Source organism: Mustela nivalis, assembly GCF_964662115.1.
Source record: "Mustela nivalis genome assembly, chromosome: 9".
NCBI lineage: Eukaryota > Metazoa > Chordata > Mammalia > Carnivora > Mustelidae > Mustela > Mustela nivalis.
Window position 1 is genome coordinate 12317945 of NC_139028.1, and position 7558 is coordinate 12325502.

General features: G+C 51.3%; 1 long non-coding RNA gene across 1 annotated transcript; it reads right to left on the reverse strand.

Annotated features, from left to right (window-relative positions):
- Positions 1–618: 618 nt before the first annotated feature.
- LOC309840579 lies at positions 619–6533 on the reverse strand. The gene is made up of 4 exons (XR_014298671.1): positions 6509–6533; positions 6135–6287; positions 5520–5798; positions 619–719 (listed from the first exon to the last, which is right to left on the reverse strand). It is a non-coding gene; the product is annotated as an uncharacterized lncRNA (long non-coding RNA).
- Positions 6534–7558: the final 1025 nt, after the last annotated feature.

The window sequence follows — 7558 nt, forward strand, 5'->3', positions numbered from 1 at the left end:
ACAGACAAGCTTGAGAAATGGGTGGTCTGGCTCCATCTAGTCTGGCTTCTTGGTTTATAACCTAATGACCAAGAATGGAATAATTGGATCATGAGAGAATTTGGTATAAGATTATTATAGTGTTAAAAATGGAATTCTTGGGGCGCCTGGGTGGCTCAGTGGGTTGAGCCTCTGCCTTTGGCCCAGGTCATGATCTCAGGGTCCTGGGATCGAGCCCCGCATCAGGCTCTCTGCTCAGCGGGGAGCCCGCTTTCGCCTCTCTCTCTGCCTGCCTCTCTGCCTGCTTGTGATCTCTCTCTCTCTCTCAAATAAATAAATAAAATTTTAAAAAAGAATGGAATTCTTTATTATTATTATTATTATTTCCCCCATATTTATCTCACCATTAGCCACACATTCACTTAGATGCTGAAGAGCAGGAGCGAGGAAAACACTGTGAGGAGCCAGTCGGAACAAGAACTTGGTTTATCAACGTGTTTGACGAGCCAACAGCTCCAGGACCCTCAAGAGGCAATGGTCAAACTTCACAATAGCCTTATATTTCTATTTACATATACTATCTCATAGGTTCCAAGCTTTAAAAACAAAAATAAGAAACCTTGAGAGCTTAAATGACTTGCCTGGTCAGCAGAGGGGCACGTCCAGAGGTCACGTGGGGTTTTCTAGTTCACATTCGTAAGCAGGGAGGCGCCATGATGCACATGGTCTTAGAAAGGCATCTACAGAAGAGAGCACCATGGAAGGCTTCCGACTCAAGGTTTATCACTTGTAAAGAGTGCTGGCTGTACGTAAGGCACTATGCTAAGTGCTCTAAGGATTGCAGACACAGAGAGGATATGTCCCCTCTCAAGGAGGGAATTAAGACAGGAGAGAGACAGGTATAAAAAACCCTAACACAAAGTAGATGGTAGCATCACAGCAAAAGGGCCAACAGAGCCTAAAAGGCATATCTGAGGCAGCTCTGAGCAGTGAGTAAGATCTGGACAGACGCAGCAAGAGGGGAAGTGTCCAGTAGAACAAAATGGGGCAGAGAGGCGGGAGTGGGAACATTCAGGACATGATGGGAACAGTGTCCAGTTTGATGGGAGGCCAGAGTGTTCTTAGCCTCTTTGACCTAGAGCACAGACCCACCTAGCTTCCCTATAGGGGACCCCGGAGGGAGGAGGGAAGAGCCCTGGCCTTGCTTCTAACCCTGGCCAGGCCACCTCCTAGACCAAAGTCCAGCTGACACCGGGCCAGCAGCCTTACCGTTCTGTGCTGTTCTCACTGATATATGGGAACAACACTGACCTCGGGAGGTGTTCAGAGTATCAGGCAATCCATACACACACTTTGCATGTCCACCAGCCAGCAGCGTCCTGTGCACTACAGGGAAGGCTGTGAACCACCTAAGGGTGGGTCTTGTTGTCACAGAGCACGGCTGAGCAGGAGAAACAGGTATGGAACGAATGGGAGGTGCTCGCCCTTCATTTATCAGCTTAGAAGGGCCTTTTCTTTCTTTTTTTTTTTTTAAAGATTTTATTTATTTATTTGACAGAGATCACAAGCAGGCAGAGAGAGAGGAGGAAGCAGGCTCCCTGCTGAGCAGAGAGCCCGATGCGGGCCTCGATCCCAGGACCCTGGGATCATGACCTGAGCCGAAGGCAGCGGCTTAACCCACTGAGCCACCCAGGCACCCAGAAGGGCCTTTTCTGAAAGCTCCTTCCTGCCCCTCTCCAACCTAAATTAGGTCCCCTCCCTGCTTGTTTTCCCTCCATCCTCTTTTCCTTCAAATGCTGCCCTTGTTTTCAATTGTAACTTTATGTCACTGATAGCTAGAGGCAAGAGTGGGTAAACAAAGTTCCAATCAGACTGTGACCCAGGGGCCTGGGTGATGCCCTTGAGGTGGGAAAGATTTCAGACCTTGGGAGGAACTGAAGTCAGTGTGGATAGAGCGCAAAGGGAGGGCCAAGGGCCAAGACACGATCCGGGAAACCGGCATGGGTCAGATCACACAAGGACAAGAGGAAGAACTTTCGACTTGTTGTCATTGCCCGGGACTCCACTGATGGTGTTAGGCCAGTAAGAGCCTGCAATGAACGGGAGCCAAGCGAAGAGAGAAGTTACCACAATTCCCAGGGAGCGAAGGTGGGACTGGCCCAGCCCCAGTCACAGGGACTGGTCCAGGACCCAAGTTGTCAAATCCACGTGAGCACCAGGGACTCATTTCAGCCACTGGAGGAAAGGGAAATCCCCTCCAGCAGAAGCACGTGCCCCCCAGGAACTCCGGGGAGCCACGCTGCCATCAGCGCGAGGATAAAGGCAGCCAGCAGAGGAGGCCCAGGGAAGGCATGACCGGGGAGACGGAGGAAGAGAGTCCTGCGCTCTTTGGAAACTTCCACGGAACCCGTTCTGCCCATGAACGCCCTGGGTACCCAGGCTGGTAAATCCCACTCTTGGTTACAAATGAACAAATACGAAGAACATCGGAGCCCAAGGGACAACCTTGAATGCAGAGCTCTTCAACAGGAATGGACCTGGACAGGTGGGACCAGGAGAAGTGATGAGACCTCAGGCGGAGGACTTGTTGGCCTCTACATCGGAAGACAGTCTAGGATGAAGGATGCGGTTCCCCCAGCCCCTCCTGAATCTTCAGGCTAATGCTTTGCCCCTAACATAATTCAGCTCTTCTTCACCTGTGGCTTTTTCCACCTTCCAACTGGCTTTCTTGTCTTCCACTCTGTATATTTCCTATGGTAGATGCCTTGCCCAGCCTCTTCCTCGATGAGCAGAGCTCAGCACACCAGACCCCCTCACAGGTCTGTGGGGTGACAGCCCGTGGGTGAGATGTCCTCAGAGATGGGGACCCTTGGCTGCCCCACCTGTCTTCCCAAGAGACATGGGACCAACCTATCTATATACCCCAGGGCTGCTGGGAGGGGAAAGACAAGTGACTTGGAATCCCAATCTAAAAGGTTTGGTTTTTACTACTGTAAGCAAAAGTTTTTCACTTTTAATGGATGAGAATGCTACTGGTCTCTGGCGTCCTTGAAAAGACATTCTTGGAACTAAGAAATAATCATTTACTTCCCTGGGAAACAAAATGAACCATGCAAATGGAAATTGTGAGTTACTCATTTGGAGACTAATTGGGGGAAAAAACAAAGTCTGCAGTCGAACATGCATCTGCTTCCAGGCCGAGGGGCTGGGATGGAGCCCAGCGCGTCTTCCTTCCTTCTCCTCACATTCCTCCCAGGCTTTTTAAGTGGATGAAATGTAACTGTAAACCTAGGAGCGTTTCCTTATTGCTGCTAGGGCCCAGCAGAGCTAAGGCATCTAGCTTAGGAAAATTCAAGCCGACCTGGCAATCAGGCCGTCTGCTATGCTTATCTGTGAGTCTGGCCTCCAGGTCGCCATCTCGTTCTGGTCTGGATTTTTCTGCGGAGGACATGTGTGCTTGTAGGAAGGAATGTTCTGTCATTCAAGCAACATCAGAAACCTTAGCTCCGTACATCCTTCTATTTACAACACTGCGTCCATGTTCCTGAGGCGTTTCTCTTTCCTTCTGCCACACCTGATGCCTGCTTTCCTCAGCAGCAGGGTCTGTCATCCAGCTAGACCCTTCTCGAGGGCTGCTGCTTCCCCCAACCCTGCCCTGCTCCCCCCTCCCCCGCCTCCTGAACCACAAACCTTAGGGGCTGACAGGAGGGAGGCGGGATGCCCAGAGCTGGGCCTCCTCCCAGAGGGACAATTGAGAGATGAGGATCTGGTCCCCGGGGCGGCCAGTTCTGCTCGCTGTGCTCTCCTGAGGTCAGTCACACGCCAGCACAAGACCTCACCATGAGAGCCAGTTCCGTTTGGATGGAAAGTAGACCTCCCTGGTGACTGGCGCACTCACGCCCACTGCTCAGGGCACAGCTCTTCCTCCGCCCCTGACCCTCACCTCACCTCCAGCTGTCACATTACCTGGGATACCAACTTGTCGCCAGAAGGGTGTGACTCCAAACAAAGAAACCTGCCCGAGTTCTGGACGCTGCCCCGAGCCCGCCGGGTAGGGTGGCTTGAATGTGTGTGGAAAACGCACGTCCACCACACACAGTGTCCCTGTGTTTGTGACAGTGACAGATTAGCAATCACAGATTCTTCCCAAACACTTGCTTTTTCCATGTTTGTTAGCAGCTGCCGAAGACTTCTGTCGCTACAACGTACCCTCCAGATAGGCACGTCACTCTTTCCAAGATAACTGCCTATCTTTTGTGAGTCACATCATAAATTAATGGCTTCTTTTGGGGGGCCTGGGGGAGCCCCTGAGGTCCCTGGCTAGGAGCTAAGAGCTCCCTAGTCTTATCAGAAACACTCATCCAAACCATCTCCTTCCGAAAAGATTCCTACAGATGAGCAATCTCATTCACTTGTGACACTTATTAATTTTAGATTCCAATTGTCATTTCCACTGCTTTGTCCTCCAATAGTTGCAATGGTCAGGATAGTGAATCTGCAGCTGAGTTCAAGTGTTTCAAGTCCATGTATTAGATGCTGGAGGTGGGGGTGGGATGCAAAACCAACAAAGACAAAGTCCTTGTCCCCATCAAAGTCTACTCCCGAGGCACAGAACTACTCCAAATCCGAAGACAGCAATTCTAATGACACTTGGCATGTTAAGGGAGTGACACAGAGATGGGCCACCCTGCGAGTACAGGGCAGAGGGCAGAGAACCCCGTGGACTTGGCCCTATAGTGAGTTGATTGGTTTCCCCCAAAATGATGTGTCCATGGGGCATCTGGGTGGCTCAGTGGGTTAAGCCTCTGCCTTTGGCTCCCGTCATGATCTCAGGGTCCTGGGATCGAGCCCCACATCGGGCTCTCTGCTCAGCGGGGAGCCTGCTCCCCCACCCCTCTGCGTGCCTCTCTGCTCTGGTTATCTCTGTCAAATAAATAAGTTAAATTAAAAAAAAGGATGTGTCCATGGCCTAACTTCTGGAACCTATGAATGTGACCTTATTTGGAAAAAGGGCCTTTGCAGATAGAATTAAGAATCATGAGAGGAGATCGTCCTGGATCATCTGTGTGAGCCCTAAATCCAATGATCAGCATCCTTCTGAGACAGACAAGTAAGAAAAGGAGAGGATGGTGAGAGACAGAGGCAGAGACTGAGTGACGGAACCGCAGGCTGAGGAAGGCCTGGAGCCACCAAAAGATGGAAAAGAAAAAGGAAGGATTCTCTCCCTCGAATCTGTGGAGGGAAGAGGACAGCCCTGCCAATACCACTCAGCTTCCAGATGATGAAAGAAAGGCTACTGTTTTAAGCTTCCAAGCTGGGTATTTATTAGAGAGGTCAACAAAACTGATACAGTCCATCTGGCTGGGACACTCTATGGTGTCCCCCCAAGCCAGATCTGAGCCATCACAGAATTTCCCCAGAGAAGCATTTTCTGATGCCCCAACCCCCAAATTAGGTCCCCTTATTACTCTCCTCCAGCCCTAGCTGCCTCCAGACCCCCCATAATTTCCTTCCTAGTGTTCATTAGAACGTATTCTTACCTATCGCCCGTCCCTGCACAATTGATTGAGACGAACCTGACACCAGCTCACGGTAAGGGTTTCTGTCGTGGTTTTGTTTTACTCTGCTTCTTTCCTCTCTCTTCTTTCCTGCTCCAGATACGGCAGCTCGGACACAAGTTAGCAAATCCAGGGCGCAGGCGGGGCGGGGAGGAGGGATGCGGAACAGAACTAAAGCACCCCCATGATCTCTCTCCTGCCGGCCTCCCAGTCTGGCCAGAGACTCAAAGTTCCATGTTAAACTGTCTGCTCTTTTTATACCTGAAAAATGGAATTACTCGTGAATACCTGAAAATGACTTGACAGGGCTAGCGGATTTACCTAAGACTTCATCCAGGAGGAGAGAGGAAAGCTGCAGTGGGTCTTAGGGAAGGAGGAAGCTGCTTTCTCCCCGTGCCTTTCTCAGTTCGGCCCAAACAAAAGCTGGTACGGTATGAGGTCATTTTCATGTTACTTTCTTCACTACAGGAAAGAGCAGGGATCTACATGGTCTGGCGGAGGAGAGAGGCGAGGGAGAAGGGAAGGCTTCAGAGCACTCTTTGCCCATGAGCCCTGCCCCCAGCTCCATCTGCCTGACAGAAGCTCTCAAAAACTCACCGTTTTGGAAACTGTCCTGTCAACCCAGTGGCAGCCACGTTCCCCGTGCCTTTGCTGAGCGTGCTGGGAGCACCATGCATGGCTTTAATTGACGTCTCTAGAATGTGTGAGAAGAACAGGCGTGTGTTGCATCATTACAACCTCCAGAGTTTCCTGAAATAAAAAGAGCTCTAAATGGGGGTGCCCGGGTGGCTCAGGTCATGATCTCACGATCATGAGATTGAGCCCCGCATCGGGCTCTGTGCTGGGCATGGAGCCTGCTCGGGATTCTCTCTCTCCCTCTGCCCATCCCCCCCTAAACAAAGTTACACTAAAAAAAATTCACATTAAAAACAAAAAGACATTCACATTAGATATCAATGGCTAATGAGCACCTTTTTAATACAGTCCCCTGAAAAGCAGAGCTTGTCACCCACTAACAACTGTTGCTAAGATCAGCTCGGGAAAAGAGTGGCTCCCTCCAAAAATCAGGGCGGCTTCCCAGGAGATGGGACATCAGATGGTGTAGCCAGTTTACTGGTGAGGGGTCTCAATGCCTGGGATTAAAAAGAGAAACCGTTTTTCCTTACAGTTGCCTCCCAGTGATACTGGGTCAGACCCGTCTTTCCTCCTGACTAGGTTCTGCAACACTTTAGTCACTTTGCCTTCCAAAACTGTCTCAGGGGAGACATTTCAAAAATGTCTAGGAATCGGCCCTATTAATGTTTGAACTTCAATTTCCCACTGGATTCAAAGCTCTTCCTGGACGAGGTCCCCTCCCCAGTCCTACTTCCAATTCACCTTGGGGAGGATGGATCATGCCTGCCTCTCACCTCCTTCCCTACACGCCCGCTTCAGTCAGGGTAGCGAAGAGGAAGAGAGAGGAACTGTCATGTCATCTTCCTTGGCGGAGAAAGTTCTCAGCTCTCTCGACAGGCATCCAGGGCCACTTTTCTAGGACCCAGAATGTGGGCTGTGGGCGGGTGGTCTGTCCCACCTGCCCTGCTCAGTGAGGGAGGGGCCCCCCCCGCGGCGGCTCCAGGCCTCATCTGGGGATGCGGACACACCTGGGACACCGTAAGTCCACGTGGGACTCAGCCTGCACATGTCCAGGCAGGGCAGCAGCTTCAGCCGCATCTTTGTCCGGCAGTCCCCTCGCCAGGGGGATGCCCTCTCCTCCTTTCTCTTTCCCCCATGCTGTGGTAACACAGAGACAAACTAGCAGCCCCCCCCCGACAGGAGAGTAGGCAAAGTCCCAACTAGGGGATATCACCCGTCTCCCTTTCTTCCCGTCACCTCCCTCATCTTCACAAGCATTTCTACCAGGACCTTACTCCCTTCACCATAGGGACAGACGCCACCACCCAGTGTCTCTACACAGAAGGTCTTGGGGGGAAAAATACCAGTTCCTTGTCACACTTCCCAAAGGCAGCCTTCCCCCTCAC